We start from the raw sequence: 17,908 nt of genomic DNA, 5'->3' as shown, positions 1-17,908 counted from the left end.
ATAACTTCCAGCTAATTGTTGTCCTTTAACTAAACTGTTTACCCATCTTTTCCCTAGATTCTAAGTCTAGAGTACCTAACAAGACTAATCTCATGTCGCCTCAGAGTGCTATTTACTTCCCACACCACTACCATCGAAAATCAAGTTCAATTAGCAGAAAGACTAACAGGAGACAGAAACCTGGTTACCACCAATATCTACTGTTCACAGTATGACCGACAAGTAGGAGGACCACCAAGGAGTAGTCACACAAGGAGAAGAGCTGGTAGTCAAGGGAGAGATAGCAGACCACACACCCCGCTCCAAGCTGTTAGAGCCACAAGTCTAGTCTGCACTAGGGGTGGGGTGCAAATGTGGTAGGGGCAGCTTTATGTGGATATATAGGACTGAAGTTTGAAAGCAGACAATGAGATTGAGTCTTACCCAAAATGATAACTGTCTCAGCAACTGATATTGATGGACAAATTATAGATTTGAACTGTGCATCATTAAGGGGGCCTGCTAGGAAGCAGGAAATCACATGGTTTGAAGAGTAGTACATAGCAGTTACTGGGAAAATAATGTCATTTCATTGATACCCAGTGAGCTGATATTACTTAATCTAACTATTCACGGCAGAGTGACCACTAGCTTCTGATGATGTATTTTGGAAACTTACTCAATTAGAGAGAGTAAGCACATTAGTCCCAGTTTCTGACGGCAAAAAGACACTAAGCAATGGTAGTTGGGTGGAAAAACAGGATCACGAAAGCAAAAGGGGAGTGTGCAGTGCAGCCTAGGCAAAGGCTCCAGGGTCTAATCTGGTCAATATTACAATATACAGCATGGCATGTTAAAGTGAGTAAAGAATGTTGCATGTTATGGCAATAAGGGAAGTTGGTATCACAGAAAAGACAAAAAAAATGAAATTATTTTACATTAGAACAGGTTTGTTTAAGAACTCAGTTAAATTAGAGTTAAATTGAAAATAACTGTATGATTCCATGACATTTTAAAAACTCATGTTTTCTGAGTCTGCCTCCAAAGTGGTCTGCTGTGCTGTCGTCCCCATATTAAGCAGAGTGATCTAACATGGGCCCAAAGCACATAGATTTTGGCCTCGAGTACAATTTCACAGCAAAAGGAACCAGGAAGCCTTGGAAAGTATCTGATTCTATATATTGGAGCAAAGATAATTAAGATGGGTCTGGAGCATCAATTTTTTTGCCAGAAAGAAAGTATGCTTCCAAAATGATCCAGGGCAATTTTAAAGGATAAGGGGCCATTTGGAAGGGGCTCCCACTGAGCAAGTTGTGACAATTTTGTCATTAGACAGAAAGCAACAGTTTCTGTAGAGCTGTACAATGCATGGTTTTTTTAAAAAAAAAAGGACATGCACAATTTCTTAAATGATGTTTAGTATGTTGATAAAGCCAAACTATGTGTATACTATACTCAAGTTTTGGTCAACATCAGAATTTCAGCATTGCAAATCTAACAGCTAAAAGATTAGTTGCAATCCTGGTAGAAAATGCAGAATCTTACCAGCTCAACTCAGGCAACAAAAAAATTATAGATTTTACTCTTAAAAAAAAACACATGGCATAACCTTGGAAAAGCCCAATGATCTCCACAGTGACTCAGCCTAATAAACACCAAATCAGGATGAATCATCCAAGAAATCTGGATTCCTGTCCTTGGGCAAGAATATCCCACCAAGAATCCTACCTGTAGTGTCTCAGTGTAAAGTGGCCTGAGAGGACTGTTCTGTCCCCCTGGGTAGGGAAAGCACATTTTTCATGTCAGGATGGATAAAAGAATCTACCTTAATTGATACTTTGGTGCCAGTTATCTGTAATAATGAGTCTTATTCCACCGTTTCATATGTACTTTTATTTAAGTTGCTTAAAATAGGTAAGAAAAATTTTTACACTTTTATAGATTTACAAGAGTTGCTTAAAAGTTTGGGAAGATTTTGCTTATTAGATTTGAAAGACTACATGGGGGCTGTATTTGAAAGAAGCAGGGAAATTAATTTTGAAAGTATCATTTGAAATGTCAAAGGGAATTTGATCCATTAAGTGCAGAAGTGATGTAGTATAATTAAGGAAGATTCAATCTGTAAAGCCCATGGCTAATGGAAAATCAAAGAAGAGATAGAAAAAAATCTTATTTTTATACAAAAATTACTGGATTTATAATAAGATAACAATATTTTTAAACTGAAGTTTTAGGCTGAGGACATTATGCTAAGTGAAATAAGTCAGTTACAAAAAGACAAAAACTGTATTACAAAAAATTACAGAGAGAGAAAGAATGGTAGCTGCCCGGGGCTAGAGGGTGGGAAGTAGGGACTTAGTGTTTAATACATACAGAACTTCCACTTTACAATGTGAAAAAGTTATGGAAGTGGGTGATAGTGATGGCTGCACAACCTTGTGAATGTATTTAACAGCACTGAACTTGTGCACTTGAGTATATTTAAGATGGTAAATATTATTTGTATTTTTTTTCACTTTACAATGAAAAAAAAACTCATCAGTTCTGGAATCCATCATTTCAGCGGTACTTGTTCCTGTATTTATTTCCTGCTTATCCCCTAATCTTGGCCCACTGACCACAGCTTTATTTCGATGTTATTGATACATTACATTAAGTGTGAGGTGTATGAAGTGTTGACTTGATAGCAGATTCCTTCTTGTTAGAGTGTGGAATTGGTCCTGATCCCTCTCCTCCTCCCACACATATCCTGGGCTCTCTCACCACTTAAGGAATTCTCACCTGCAGGGATACCCTCTCCCTGGAAATATCAATTTGTCTCTCTCAGTGAGATCATCTCAATAATAATATTTCTCGTTGAGATAATTATCATATAAACATACCATACAAAACCATTCTTGGACCCTATCTTTCACAGCTAAAAGAGTTGGCTACATTTCCTGCCTCCACTTCCTCAACGCCTGCTTCTATTCTGTCTTCAACCAAACTACCCTCCTCACCTTCCACTGAACAGCGTTGCCTAAGTCACCAATGACCTACCATTGTAGTTAGGATAAAATGCAACGGCCTCCCTCGGGCTTACAAGACCCTGGCATCCTAGTCTCTGTCAATACACTGGAATTTTCGCTACTCAAACACTCTCCTTCCTGTCCGTGAGCCATGGAACTAGCTGTCTTCTCTGCTAGGGACAGCTGTCGCACTGATCTCCATCTTATCCATCCTGTCATTTAGGACTCAGACCAAACACCTCTGCACAGAAGCTTCCCTAATCACCTTAGCTAAAGAATTCCCCTACCCTATCTTTTTTTATCTTAGTACTGGCTTTAGTTCCTGAGTACCCTTATCCCTGCTGCAAATTATTTTATTTTCTTATGTTGCTAAATAAATAAACTGCTAAGTAAATAAGCATATTCAATAAATGTTTCGACTGCTTCACTCCTAAAAGAAATCCCATAGCCATTAGCAGCCATCCCTTATTATCCCTTGACAACCACAAAAATGCTTTCTGTTTCTTATAGATTTGCCTGTAGATTCTGGACATTTCCCACAAATGGAATCATACAATATATGGTCTGTTGTGGTGGGCTTCTTTCACTTAGCATAATATTTTCAAGGTCATCCATGTTGCAGTGTGTATCAGCACTTCATTCCTTTATATGACCAAATAATAATTCATTGTGTGCCACATGCTGCATTTTATTTGTCCATTCATCAATTAATGGACATTTGGGTTGTTTCCACCTTTTTGGTTATTGTAATCATATGAACATTTGCATATAAATATTTGTTTAAGTCCATGCTTTCAATTATCTTGGGTGTATATTCCTAAAAGCGAGATTTCTTGATGGTATGACATTGTATGATTAACTTTGTGAGGAGCTGCCAAACTGTTTTCTACAATGGGTGAACCATTTTACATTCTCACCAGTAATGTATGAGAGTTTCAGTTTCTGTACACCCTCGTACTTCCTGCTGGTTGTTTTTTCATGGCCATTCTAGTAGTTGTGCCATAGTGTCTTATTGTGGATTTCCTAATGACCAAGGATGCTGAGCAACTTGTGATGTACTTGTTGGCCATATATTCTTTGGATATATTCTTTGGAAAAAATGTCTGTTCAAGTCATTTGTTCATTCTTTAATTAGGTTATTTATCATTTTGTTAAGTTGTTAGAGGTTCTTTATATATTTTTAATACTAGAGTCTTATTATATCTATTATTTCCAAGTACTTTCTCCCCTTCCATGGACTGTCTTTTGATTTTCTTTCCTTTTTTTTGTTTTGCATTTTTTGCATTTCTTTTTCATTTCATTTCATTTTTTTATTTAATTATTGTTCGAGTACAGTTTTCTGTTTTTTCCTCCCATCCCAGCCCACCCTCCCCAATGCTCCTCACCTCCCTCCCATTTTCACCCCCCTTAGTTTTTGTCCATGTGTCTTCTATACTTGTTCCTGTAAATCCTTCTCCTTTTCCCCTGAAATTTTATCTCCTCTCCCATTTGGTCCCTGTCAGCCTGTTCTGTATTTCAGTGTCTTTGGTTATATTTTGCTTGCTTGTTTGTTTTGTCGTTTAGGGTCCTGTTAAAGGTGAGATCATATGATATTTGTCTTTCACCACCTGGCTTATTTCACTCAGCATAATGCTTTCCAGCTCCATCCATGCTGTTGCAAAGGGTAGCAGCTCCTTCTTTCTTTCTGCTGCATGGAATTCCATTGTGTAAATGTACCATAGTTTTTGGATCCATTCATTTACTGATGGGCACCTAGGTTGCTTCCAACACTTGGTTATTGTAAATTGTGCTGCTATGAACATTGGGGTGCATGGGTTCTTTTGGATTGGTGTTTCAGGGTTCTTAGGATATACTCCTAGCAGTGGAATTGCTGGGTCAAAAGGCAGATCCATTTTCAGTTTTCTGAGAAAATTCTATACTGTTTTCCATAGTGGTTGTATCAGTCTGCAATCCCACCAACAGTGCACTAGGGTCCCCTCTTCTCCACAACCTCTCCAACATTTGTCGCTTGTTGCTTTGTTTATATGATGGCCATTCTGACTGGTGTAAAGTGGTATCTCATTGTGGTTTTAATTTGCATCTCTCTGGTAGCCAGTGATACTGAGCATCTTTTCATGTGTCTCTGCATCCTCTGTATGTCCTCCTTGGAGAAGTGTCTGTTAAAAGTCCTTTGCCAATTTTTTAATTGGGTTGCTCGTCTTCTTAGAGTGAAGTTGTGTAAGTTCTTTGTATATTTTGGAGATTAAACCTTTGTATGAGGTATCACTGGGAAATATGTTTTCCCATACAGTTGGTTCTCTTTTTATTTTAATACTGTTTTCTTTAGCCATGAAAACGCTTTTTATTTTTTTTAAAGATTTTATTTATTTATCTTTAGAGAGGAAGGGTAGGAGAGAAGAGAAACATCAATGTGAGGTTGCCTCTTGTGAGTCCCCTGCCAGGAACTGGCCTGCAACCCAGGCATGTGCCCTGACTGGGAATCGAACCGAGATCGTCTGGTTCTCAGGCCCGCGCTCAATCCACTGAGCTATGCCAGCCAGGGCAAAGCTTTTTATTTTGATGAGATTCCATTTGTTTATTCTTTCATTTATGTCCCATTTTCTAGGGGACATATCAGTAAAAATGTTGCTGCGTGAAATATCTGAGATTTTCCTGCCAATGTTCTCCTCTAGGATTTTAATGGTGTCGTGACTTATATTTAAGTCTTTTATCCACCTTGAATGTATTTTAGTGTATTGTGTAAGTTGGTGCTTGAGTTTCATTTTTTTGCATGTAGCTGTCCAGTTCTCCCAACACCATTTGTTGAAGAGGCTGTTTTTACTCCATTTTATGTTACTGCCCCCTTTGTCGAATATGAATTGCCCGTAGAGACTTGGGTTTATTTCTGGGCTCTCTGTTCTGTTCCATTGATCTATGTGCCTGTTTTGATGCTAGTTCCAGGCTGTTTTGATTACAGTGGCCTTATCATACAGTTTGGTATCAGGTATTTTGATTCCTCCTACTTTGTTCTTCTTTCTCAAGATTGCAGTCACTATTTGGGATCACTTATGGTTCCATATAAATCTCTGAAGTGTTTGTTCTGTGTCTGTGAAATATGCCATTGGTACTTTAATAGGTATTGCATTGAATCTGTAAATTGTTTTGAGTAGTATGAACAACTTTGTGATGTTAATTCTTCCAATCCAAGAACATGGTATATATTTCCATTTGTTTGTGTCTTCCTTGATTTCTTTCTTCAGTGTTGTATAGTTTTCTGTATAAAGGTCTTTTACCTCCTTGGTTAGGTTTATTCCGAGGTATTTTATTTTTCTTTTTGCTATATCAAATGGGATTTTTTTTCTTGATTTCTGCTTCTGCTGATTCATTGTTGGTATACAAAAATACCTTTGATTTCTGAATATTGACTTCATATCCTGCTGTTTTGCCAAATTCATTTATTACCATAATGAATAAATTATGGTAATAATTTATGTATTATTATTATTATGTTGAGCAGTTTTTGGGTAGAGTCTATAGAATATTCCATGTACACTATCATGTCATCTGCAAACAATGACAGTTTTGTTTCCTCCTTTCTGATTTGGATGCCTTTTATTTCCTTTTCTTGTCTGATCACTGTGGGTAAAAATTCCAATACTATATTGAATAGAAGTGGTGAAAGTGGACAACCTTGTCTTGTTCCTGACCTTAGTAGAAAAGCTTTTAGTTTTTGCCCATTGAGTATGATGTTGGCTGTAGGTCTCTCATATATGGCCTTTATTATATTGAGGAATGCTCCCTCTATTCCCACTTTGCTGAGTGTTTTTATCATATATGGGTGTTGTACCTTATCAAAAGCTTTTTCCCCATCTATTGATATAATCATGTGGTTTTTGTCTTTGCTTTTTTTTATGTGATATATTACATTTACTGATTTGCGAATATTGAACCGTCCTTGCATCCCTGGGATGAATCTCACTTGGTCATGGTGTATGATCTTTTTAATGTATTGTTGGATGAGATTTGCCAATATTTTGTTGAGGATTTTCACGTCTATGTTCATCAGCAATATTGGCCTGAAGTTTTCTTTCTTTGTTGTGTCTTTATCTGGTTTTGGGATTAGGATGATGCTGGCTTCATAAAAAGAGTTTGGGAGTCTTCCATCATTTTGGATATTTTGGAATAGTCTGTGAAGGATAGGGGTTAGCTCTTCCTTAAATGCTTTGTAGAATCCTCCTGTGAAACCATCTGGTCCAGGGCTTTTGTGTGATGGGAGTTTTTTGATTACTGCTTCAATTTCATCTGCTATTATTGGTCTATTCAGGCTTTCTGCTTCTTCTTCATTGAGTTTTGGAACATTATATTTTTCTAGAAATTTGTCCATTTCACCTAGGTTTTCAGATTTCTTGGCATACAGTGCTTCATAGTAATGAATCCCTTCTATTTTCTTACAGTCCCTTCTATTTCTGTGGTGTCAGTTGTAATAACTTCTCTTTCATTTTTTTATTGTATTTATGTGGGTCCTCTCTCTTCTTTTCTTTATGAGCCTGCTTAAAGGTTTATTGTTTTTTTTTTATGTTTTCAAAAAACAAACTTCTGGATTCATTGATCCTTAGAATTGTGCTTTCAGTCTCTGTGCCATTTAATTCTGCTCTGATCTTGGTTATTTCCTTCCTTCTGCTTGCTCTGGGCTGTCTTTGTTGTTGTTCCTCGAGTCTTTGAAGGCGTAGTTTTAGGTTGCTAGTTTGAAATGTTTCTATCTTCTCCAGGTAGGCCTGTATTGCTATGAACTTCCCTCTGAGGACTGCCTTTGCTGTGTCCCATAAGTTTTGGGTTGTTTTGAGATCGTTTTCATTTGTTTCCAGAAACGTTTTGATTTCTTCTCTAATTTCATTCTTGACCCATTCGTTGTTTAATAGCATACCAAAACCATGAATAGCATACCAAATCTCCATGATTTGGGGTGCTTTGGGTTTTTTCCTTTGGGGTTGGTTTCCAATTTTAGTCCTTTGTGGTCAGAGAAGATGGTTGGTATGATTTAAGTTTTCTTGAATTGTTCGAGGCTCGTTTTGTGTCCTATCATATGGTCTATCTTTGAAAATGTTCCATGTGCATTTGAAAAGAATGTGTATTTAGCTTCTTTGGGATGAAGGGTTCTATGTATATCAGTTAAGTCCATTTCATCTGGGGCATTGTTCAATGCCACAATATCTTCATTGATATTTTGTTTGGAAGATCTGTCTATTTTTGACAGTGGAGTTTTTAAAATCCCCTACTATAATTGTGTCGTTGTCAATATTTTTCTTGAAGTTCTCTAAGATTTTCTTTATATATTTGGGTGATCCTATGTTGGGTGCATATATATTTACAATGCTAATATCTTCTTGGTGGATTCTTCCCTTGAGTATTATGAAGTGACCTTCTGGGTGTCTCTTTATGGCCCCTTTTCTGACGTCTATGTTGTCTGATATGAGTATTGCTACCCTGGCTTTTTTGTCTTTTCTGTTTGCTTGGAAATTTTGTTTCCAGCCCTTTACTTTTAGTCTGTATAGGTCTTTTGTCCTGAGGTGAGTCTCTTGTAGGCAGCAAATGTGTGGGTCATGCTTTCTTATCCATGCAGCTATTCTATGTCTTTTGATTGGAACATTTAATCCATTTACATTTAAGGTTATATTGATAGGTGCTTATTCATTGCCATTTTTGTACCTGTGTTCTTCTCTGTCTCCCTCTTTTTCTTCTTTTCCTTAAAGCAGTCCTTTTAGCATCTCTTGCAGAGCTGGTTTGGTGGAGGCGTATTTTTTTAGACTTCTTTTGTCTTGGAAGCTCTTTATTTGGCCTTCTATCTTGATTGAGAGCCTTGCTGGGTAAAGTAGCCTTGGTTGCAGAACCCTGGTTGTCATTTCTTGGAATATTTCTTCCCATTCTCTTCTTGCTTGGAGTATTTCCATTGAGAAGTCCGCAACTAACCTTATTGGGGCTCCCTTGTATGTTACTTCCTTTTTCTTTCTTGCTGCCTTTAAGATTCTCTCTTTATCTCGGAATTTTGCCATTTTAATGATGATGTGTATTGAAGTGGGCCTCTTTGAGTTCCTCTTGATCGGGACTCTCTGTGATTCCTGAATTTGTGTGACTTTTTCTCACATCAAATGAGGAAAGTTTTCCATCATTACTTTTTCAAATAGGTTTTCTATCCCTTGCTCTTCTTCTATTTCTGGTATCCCTATTATTCGGATATTATTACATTTCATATTGTCTTTCATTTCTCTTAACCCCTCTTCATACTTTCTGAGACTCTTTTTGTTTTCTTGATCTTTCTGGGAGTTTTTTTCTACTTTGTCCTCCAACTCACTGATCCAATCTTCTGCTTCATTGATCCTGCTTTTGATTCCTTCCACTATGTTCTTCATTTCAGAAATTGTATTCTTCATTTTTTTCTTGGTCCTTGTTGATATTTTCTATTTCCTTTTTCTTGTTAATATAGTTTGCTGTGAGTTCATTGTAGTTCCCCTGTAGTTTCTGGTAGCTCATTGTGAGCTCTTTGAAATTCCTGATAACCAGTGCTTTGAATTCAATATCTGATAGTTGACTTGACCCTATTTCATCTAACATTCTTTCTGAGGCTTCCTCCTTTCCTCTCATTTGGGGAATGTTTCTTTGTCTTTACATTGTTTGTGAGACTCTTCTTGGTAGCCTCAGCTTCTTGAATTGATCTGTTCTGACTCCCCGGGTTTATGGTGTGAACTTCTGTGGTAGAATACCTGTGAAATTCAGTGGTGCAGTCTCCTTCAGGTATCCTAATGTTCTCTGCTTCCACCTACTCCTTTTTTTTTTTTTGTGATCAGTTGGAGGGGGAAGCAAAATGATTTATGACAGTGGGAAAGTATTTCCCACTGACTGATATTTACAGTCACAGCCGGTAAGGAAGAGATAGAAGATCTTTAGGCTATATAGTGTTAACCGTAATCTTCAACCCAACTTGCCACTTTTAAGAAAAGATGGACAGAAGATAAGTCTCTTGTTGGGGAGGGAAGACTTGTGAGTTGAATCTAGAAAACAGTGAGGTTGCAGGTGGTCGGATTAAGATTACTTAAAAAAAATCTTTTGTTGGTTTCAATCTTTTGTTGGCTAAACCAGTTTTGGTTGCAGTAGGCTGAGGGGTGATTGCTGTGGTCTTTCTGTGAGCGCTCTCCCGAGAGCTAAGCTGGTGCCTCTCCCTGGTGCTCCAGGAAGGTGATCTAGGTGCTTTTCAGAGCACTTTCCCCGGGGGGTCCTGGCTGTGGGCTGGGGTGCGGGCGCGCACACGCCAGCCAGGCTGTCTGGGTCCCACGGGATCTGGCACGGTCCTTCCAGTTCTGTGTGGGAACTCCAGGCCCTCTGCCCATCCTCTGGATCGCTGCCAGGCTGGGTGGGGAGCAGGCCAAGCAGTTGTTGCAGGACAATCCTTCAGTTTACTTTCCAAAAAATTTCTCCAGAAAGCCTTCCTCTCAGCACAGCCTAATCCCCCAGCCAGACTGGTGACTATTGAAGTCAGAGCCTGACAATGTGCCTCTCAATTCTCTCCAGCTGGGGACCACAGAGTCCAGGGTTGAACATGGCCCTTTGTCCTTAGTACCCTTTCTACAAACTCTAGCAGACAAGTCTCTCCCTGGTGTTGCCCAGTCTTGCTTAGATGGGGAGGAAGGGAGCTGATGACCGGGCTCTCTCCCAAGGACCCTCTCCCAAGGACCCTGCAGCAGGACGGAGGCTCTCAAAGAGCCTGCTGTAGACCCACTGGGTGCCAGGGCTCCTGAATAGTCTGTGGCAGACGCAACCGGGCGCTGGTTGCCGACCAAGGCCACCAGCCGAGGCTGCTGGGCACCAGTTGAGGCTGCTGCTGCTCTTGTCTTTGCTCCAGTCCCTGAGACCCCACTGACCTGCAGCTGTCACCTTACCATCTGGTTTTTCGGTGTCCGTTACAATTTAAGGTCTCTTATTTTCATGTATACTGGGGAACTGTTGGCTGTTTGCGCTGTTCCTCCATAGATTGGCCAGGATTTTCTCCCATGTGTATGGGAAATGGAAACCGCGCCATCCTACTCTGTTGCCATATTCCCTTCTAGTCTTTTTACATTTTAAAAATATATTTTCTTGATTATGCATTACAGTTGTCCCATTCCCCCCTTCATTCCCCTCCACCCTCCACCCCCCACCCCTAACATTCCCCCCCTTTAGTTCATGTCCATGTGTTATAAGTTCTTTAGCTTCTACATTTCCCACACTACTCTTGCCCTCCCCATGTCTATTTTCTCTCTACCATCTATGCTGCTCATTCTCTGTACCTTCTCCCCCTTTCTCCTCCTCCCACTCCCCTGTTGCTAACCCTCCATCTGATCTTCATTTCTGTGGCTCCACTCATGATCTAGCTGTCTGCTTAATTTGCTTTTGTTTTAGGTGTGGTTGTTAATAACTGTGAGTTTGCTGTCCTTTCACTGTTTATATTTTTTATCTTCTTTTTCTTAGGTAAGTCCTTTTAACATTTCCTATAATAAAGGCTTTGTGATGATGAACTCCTTGAATTTGATCTTATCTGAGAAGCACTTTATCTGTCCTTCCATTCTAAATGAAAACTTTGCTGGATAGAGCAATCTTGGTTGTAGGTCTTTGATTTTCATGACTTGGAATACTTCTTTCTAGCCCCTTTTTGCCTGTAAGGTCTCTTTTGAGAAATCTGCTGACAGTCTGATGGGCACTCCTTTGTAGGTGACTGTCCCCTTATCTCTTGCTGCTTCTAGGATTCTCTCCTTCATTTTAATCTTGGCTAATATAATTATGATGTGCCTTGGTATGTTCCTTCTTGGGTCCAACTTCTTTGGGACTCTCTGAGCTTCCTGGACTTCCTGGAAGTCTATTTCCTTTGCCAGATTGGGGGAGTTGTTCTTTATTATTTGTTCATATAAGTTTTTCACTTTTTGCTCTTCTTATTCCCCTTCTGGTACCCCTATAATTCAGATGTTGGAACGTTTAAAGAGGTCCTGGAGGTTCCTAAGCCTTCCTCACTTTTTTGAATTCTTGTTTCTTCATTCTTCTCTGTTTGGTTGTTTCTTTCTTCCTTCTGGTCCACTCCATTGATTTGAGTCCCAGTTTCCTTTCCATCACTATCGGATCCCTGTGCATTTTCCTTCATTTAACTTAGTGTAGCCTTCATTTTTCCATCTAATTTGTGACCAAAATCAACCAGTTCTGTGAGCATCCTGATCACCAGTGTTTTGAACTATGCATCTGATAGGTTGGCTATCTCTTGGTCCCTTAAATGTATTGGCTCTGGGGCTTTGATTTGTTCTTCCATTTGAGCCATAATTTTTTTTTTGTCTGGTTGTGCCTGTTACGTATGAGGGGCCAAAGCTTAAATGTTCACTGGGGCAAGGCAACCCATGTCACTGGGTTGTAATGCTGTATGTGGGGGCGGGGTCAGAGAGGGAATAATAGCACTTTTTCCACTCTCTCTCTCTGATTTTGGTCCCCTCTGCCACTTCCCACAAGAAAATTGGGCCCCTCTGGTGCCGGTTTCCAGGAGTGTGGACTTGTATACATTCTAGGACGCTCCAGGTCTCTTCACTGAACTCTCCTGTGAGGCCAGGACTGTCTCCTGGCACTTCAACCCCTGCTAGTTTTTTCAATTGGTGCTTTTAGGCTTTATTTCCTGTATTTCTTGTCACTCGGGCCTGTGTTACATGGTCTATCTCACTGCTCGCTCCTTTGCCTGCACACACGAATGTGTGTCTGTGGTCAGCCAACTACCTTGCGTGCCTCACTGGGTTTGCTGGTTTCCTCCCCACGCCCAGGTCTGCCAACCACTGCTTTTTCCTGCCACCACCCCTCTTACCAGTCTGGATGAATGGTTCATTGTTATCGGACTTTGGTACAGTTCAATTTTCTGTCTGTTTTTGTTGTGTTTTTGTTTCTAAATTTCAGTTGTCCTTAAATTTGGTTGTGCGAGGAGGTCCAGTGTTTCCACATATGCCTCCATCTTGGCCAGAAGTCCTGATTTTCTTGACAATGTTCTTTGATGCCCAAAAGTTTTTAACTTGATGAAGCCTAATTGGTCAGCCTACTTTAAACAATATTTAAACAAAACATTTTATTATGGAAATTTTCAAACATACATAAATGTAAGCAGTCTTATGAACCCCCTAAACTTGTCATGAAGTTCAATAACTACCAGCATTTTGTCGATGTTATTTCATACATGTCAAGCCTTGGCAGGGTTCAGGGACCCCAAAGGATGGACGGCACAGGCGATGAATGATGAGTCAGACACCCAATTGGATGCCAGAGAACAGCCAGCCTCTGTGGGTCTGACCAAACTCTCAGAGTTTGATTTAGGCTTTATTTTTATGGGGATTATTATATAATGTTAAAAGAACAGGTGCATGGCATGATCAGTTAAGCAAAAAAAACCAATACAGAGGTAACCAGGAAAAGTACAAGAATTTCCATAGTTTCAGTTATGTTAAACAAAAGTTATTTTTTGTTTTGTTTTGTTTTTTATTTTATTGATTATGCCATTATATTTGTTCTATTCCCCCCTCCATTTCCCTCCACCCTGCAAACCCCTCCCCCACCATTTCCCCCCCTTTAGTTCATGAACACGTGTCTCAAGTTCTTTAGATTCTATATTTTCCCTACTATTCTTACCCTCCCCCCTATCTATTTTCTATCTACTGTCTATGCTACTTATTTCCTGTACCTTCTCCACCCTTCTCCTTCTCCCACTCCCCTGTTCCTAACCCTCCATGGGATCTTCATTTCTATGGTTCACTCCTGATCTAGCTGTTCTCTTAGTTTGCTTTTGTTTTAGGTGTGCTTGTTAATAACTGTGAGTTTGCTGTCCTTTCACTGTTCATATTTTTTATCTTCTTTTTCTTAGGTAAGTCCCTTTAACATTTCAGATAGTAAGGGCTTGGGCATGGTGAACTCCTTGAATTTGATCTTATCTGAGAAGCACTTTATCTGTCCTTCTATTCTAAATGAAAACTTTGCTGGATAGAGCAATCTTGGTTGCATGAAAACCTTTGGATTTCATGACTTGGAATACCTCTTTCCAGCCCCTTCTTGCCTGGAAGGTCTCTTTTGAGAAATCTGCTGACAGTCTGATGGGCACTCCTTTGTAGGTGACTGTCCCTTATCTCTTGCTCCTTCTAGAATTCTCTCCTTCATTTTAATCTTGGCTAATAATAATTATGATGTGCCTTGGTATGTTCCTTCTTGGGTCCAACTTCTTTGGGACTCTCTGAGCTTCCTGGATTTCCTGGAAGTCTATTTCCTTTGCCAGATTGGGGAAATTCTCCTTTATTATTTGTTCAAATAAGTGTTCCACTCATGGCTGTTCCTCTTTCCCTTCTGGTACCCCTATAATTTGGATGTTGGAACGTTTAAAGATGTCCTGGAGACTCCTAAGCCTCTCCTCATTTTTTTGAATCCTTGTTTCTTCATCCTTCTCTGTTTGGTCATTTTTTCCTTCCTTCTGGTCCACTCCCTTGATTTGAGTCCCAGTTTCCTATCCATTACTATTGGTTTCCTGTGCGTTTCCCTTCATTTTAATTAGCTTAGCCTTCGTATGTTCCTGTAATTTGTGACTAAAATCAACCAGTTCTTTGAGCATCCTGATCACCAGTGTTTTGAACTGTGCATCTGAAAGTTTGGCTATTTCTTCATCACTTAGATTTATTGGCTCTGGGGCTCTGAGTTGGTCTTGAGCCATGTTTTGATCTGTTCATGCCCGTTATGTACGAGGAGAGGCACCTTGGTGTTTACCAGGGCAGGGCCTCCCAGGTTGCTGGTTTATGATGCTGTATGTGGGGGTGGTGTCAGAGAGGGACAATGGCGGTCCTCTCCACTCACCCAGTCGCCTCACTGCTCTCCCCGCCTGCTTAACTCAAATGTGCAAGCCCGCCACCCTGCACCAGCAGCGGGGGCCTGGGTAATCTGTCTCAAGGCTCGCTTCTTCACTCGTTTATCTGTGTGCAAATGTGTGACTGACTGCAGACAGCCAGCCGCATCTCTTTCCTGGGTTCCGCCTTTAGCTAGCCTGCACCTGGGATCCACGCCCTGGGCTGCCTGTGCACCACCCAGGTCCGGGGATCTTTTTTGCCCGACCCGCTCCGCTGCTGGCTTCGCCCCTCTCATAGGTTTAGCTGAGCAGTTTATTGTTTTCGGATTCCGTATTCGACTTTCTGTGTGGTTTGGTTGCATTTATTGTTGTTGAAACTTTGTTCTTTTTAGATTTGTTTGTGCGAGGACGCAAAGTGTTCCCACCTACACCTCCATCTTGGCGGAAGTTCTCTAAACAAAAGTTCTTTTGACCAGGAGAACAATTAATCAGACAAATTGAAATAGCTCTTTGTTCAGAGTTTGAATGTCTTATTGTTTATTAAAGTTCTTAGAATTTGACATGGGGCAAAAGGGTATGGTAGACTGAGAAGAGGTTAGGAAATTCATTATAAGGCCTTTGTGATGTCTAACTTAGCTATCTTTCTGTCTAAAATGTTTCTTTATGTAATATGGACTCTAACTCCTTGGTAGTTGTTTCTATGTGCTTAGTTTTTAGTAGCTAACCAGCTTCTCCTGTTTCTTTGCCTGTCTACTTCTAATTAATATATATTCCTGTCCAAGGTAGAGGAGGGGCTGTTATTCCACCAACTTTTAGATATTCAGGGGCTACTTCATTAGAGAGGAACTTTGTTCTCTGGCCAAGAAATTATTCTGTACAACTTTATTGGAATTATGTGGATCATTGGACCTGAAATGCAGGTGTCTAAAAATTCCACCACCTATTAATCTCAACAACAAACATGCAAGGGAGAGATAGGAAGTCCAGCCACAGTTGCCTCTGCTGTGCAGATGCATCTCATCTGTCCCGACTGTGTCAAGGGATGGCTGTTGGTCGGCTCCCAACATCCCTGGTTTTCATGGTTGTTTTGTTTTGGCTGTAATCTTTTTTTTTTAAAGATTTTATTTATATATCTTTAGAGGGGAAGGGAAGGAGAGAGGGAGAGAAACATCAATGTATGGTTGCCTTTCGTGCGTCCCCTGCTGGGAACTGGCCTGCAGGGAACCTGCCTGCAACCCTGGCATGTGCCCTGACTGGGAATCGAACTGCGATTGTGTGGTTCGCAGGCCTGCGCTCAATCCACTGAGCTACACCAGCCAGGGCGGCTGTAATCTTTTGAACTAAATAAAAGACATCATGTTTTTGCACCTGTAAGTACTTCAGTATGCATCTCTGACAAGGACTTTTTGGTTTACATAAACATCATGCTTCATCCCACCTAACAAAATAAATGATTATTAATATCATCTAATACTAAACCCATATTCAGATTTTTCCCAGTTGTCTCAAAGATGTCTTTTTTTTACAGTTAGTAAATTGACTTGATTCAGGATCCCAACAAAAGGCACAAATTGCATTTAACTGCTGTCTTTCGAGTCTCTTCTTCATAACAGTCTCCTTTCCCTCCATCTTTTTCATGTCATTGATTTGTTAGAAAAACCACATCACTTGCTTCATCAGGTATTTCCCACATTCTGGACCTGGCTGAGGTTACATATTAAAAGATTTTTAGCTCCATTTACATACAAACAACTGAGCAGCCAAACTTGGAATCTCAGAACCAGAACAGATCTTAATAATAACTAACAGTTATATGGCACAGACTGCATTGGCACTATACATACATGAACTCATTGAATCTTATACAATTACCCTAGGAAGTACTTGGTATTCTCATCTCCATTTTATCTATGAGAATACTAGGCCCAGCAAGGTTAACTTGCCCAAAGTGACACAGCTGGTAGGGGTGGGGCCAGACCTAACCCCAGCCATCTGACTCCAGCATCTGTGCTGTTCACGGTTGCCAGATTTACAGCTGATCACAGAAGTTTGGGGACAGATAGAGTGCCTTTCAAAGCCAAGATTGAAGGAAGACCCCAAGCCCTGTTCTGGAACAGTTGACTTGAAGTATCATTCTCTCACCTCTTTGTCATGCAAATGGAGTGCCAAGGTGGTTTCTAGGGTTAGAGTGTAACAGAGCCCTTTGAAACAGATATTTTCCTCACTTTACAGATGAGGAAATGGAGATCCAGAGGGGTGGGTGACCTTTTTTTTACCACAGAGCCTCCAAAGAAGGTCTCTTTCCCTGAGCTTCAGTCTTCCTAAGTACTGATTTAGGCTGAAGCTGGCCCAGGTCCAGGGGCAGCCACACCAGGTCGGGTTTCTCCTCTAGTGTCAGCAGAGATCTCTTTGCCTGACCAGTCCATGATATCAAAAAGGGCTGCTGAGCCAAGCCTGAAACACAGAATGCTGACCCCAAAGTGTTCCCAAAGGAAGCTACACACAAAACATTAGCAGGCAATCAAGTATGATCCCAAATGGCCCACTGCAGCTGGTCCTTGTGTGGTCAGGTGCCCTGTAGAGAGGGCTGAGTTGGTGGTTTGTCTGGAGACACAACAGTCTACAGGCTGCTCATCTTCCAAAGCCCCACCCCAACACCTATATGCCCCTGTATGCACCTGTATGGTCTCCTTTCATCCTCACCGTTCTGTCCAGATATTAAGCCCTCCTTCCCCACTTTCCTGGGGTGGGAGAGAAAGCCAAACACAGAAGCCAGACCCACTTGGGAAAATTAGCAAGACTCAATAGGTTGAATTTGTATTGTTACGGGAAAGACTCAGACCATACACTGGAGGAAGCGAAGTGGAACCGTTATTACACATGCAGACCCAGAGGAGGCCGTCTCCAAATTCTGGGCCCCAATCAGCGGGGAGGAATTGCTTATATAGGGTGAGGGTGGTCTGTCACTCAGACTGTTACTTCTGGTGAGAAAGCAAGAAGCAGCTTACAGAAGCAAAAAACGAAATGTCATCTCTAGCACACAGGAGCAATCCTTGTCTCTGGTTCACAGGGA

The sequence above is a fragment of the Artibeus jamaicensis genome, unplaced genomic scaffold (assembly GCF_021234435.1).
Source record: "Artibeus jamaicensis isolate MK-2021 breed Jamaican fruit bat unplaced genomic scaffold, CSHL_Jam_final contig_463, whole genome shotgun sequence".
NCBI lineage: Eukaryota > Metazoa > Chordata > Mammalia > Chiroptera > Phyllostomidae > Artibeus > Artibeus jamaicensis.
The sequence above is the reverse complement of the archived record's forward strand: the minus strand, read 5'-3'. Positions refer to the sequence as shown.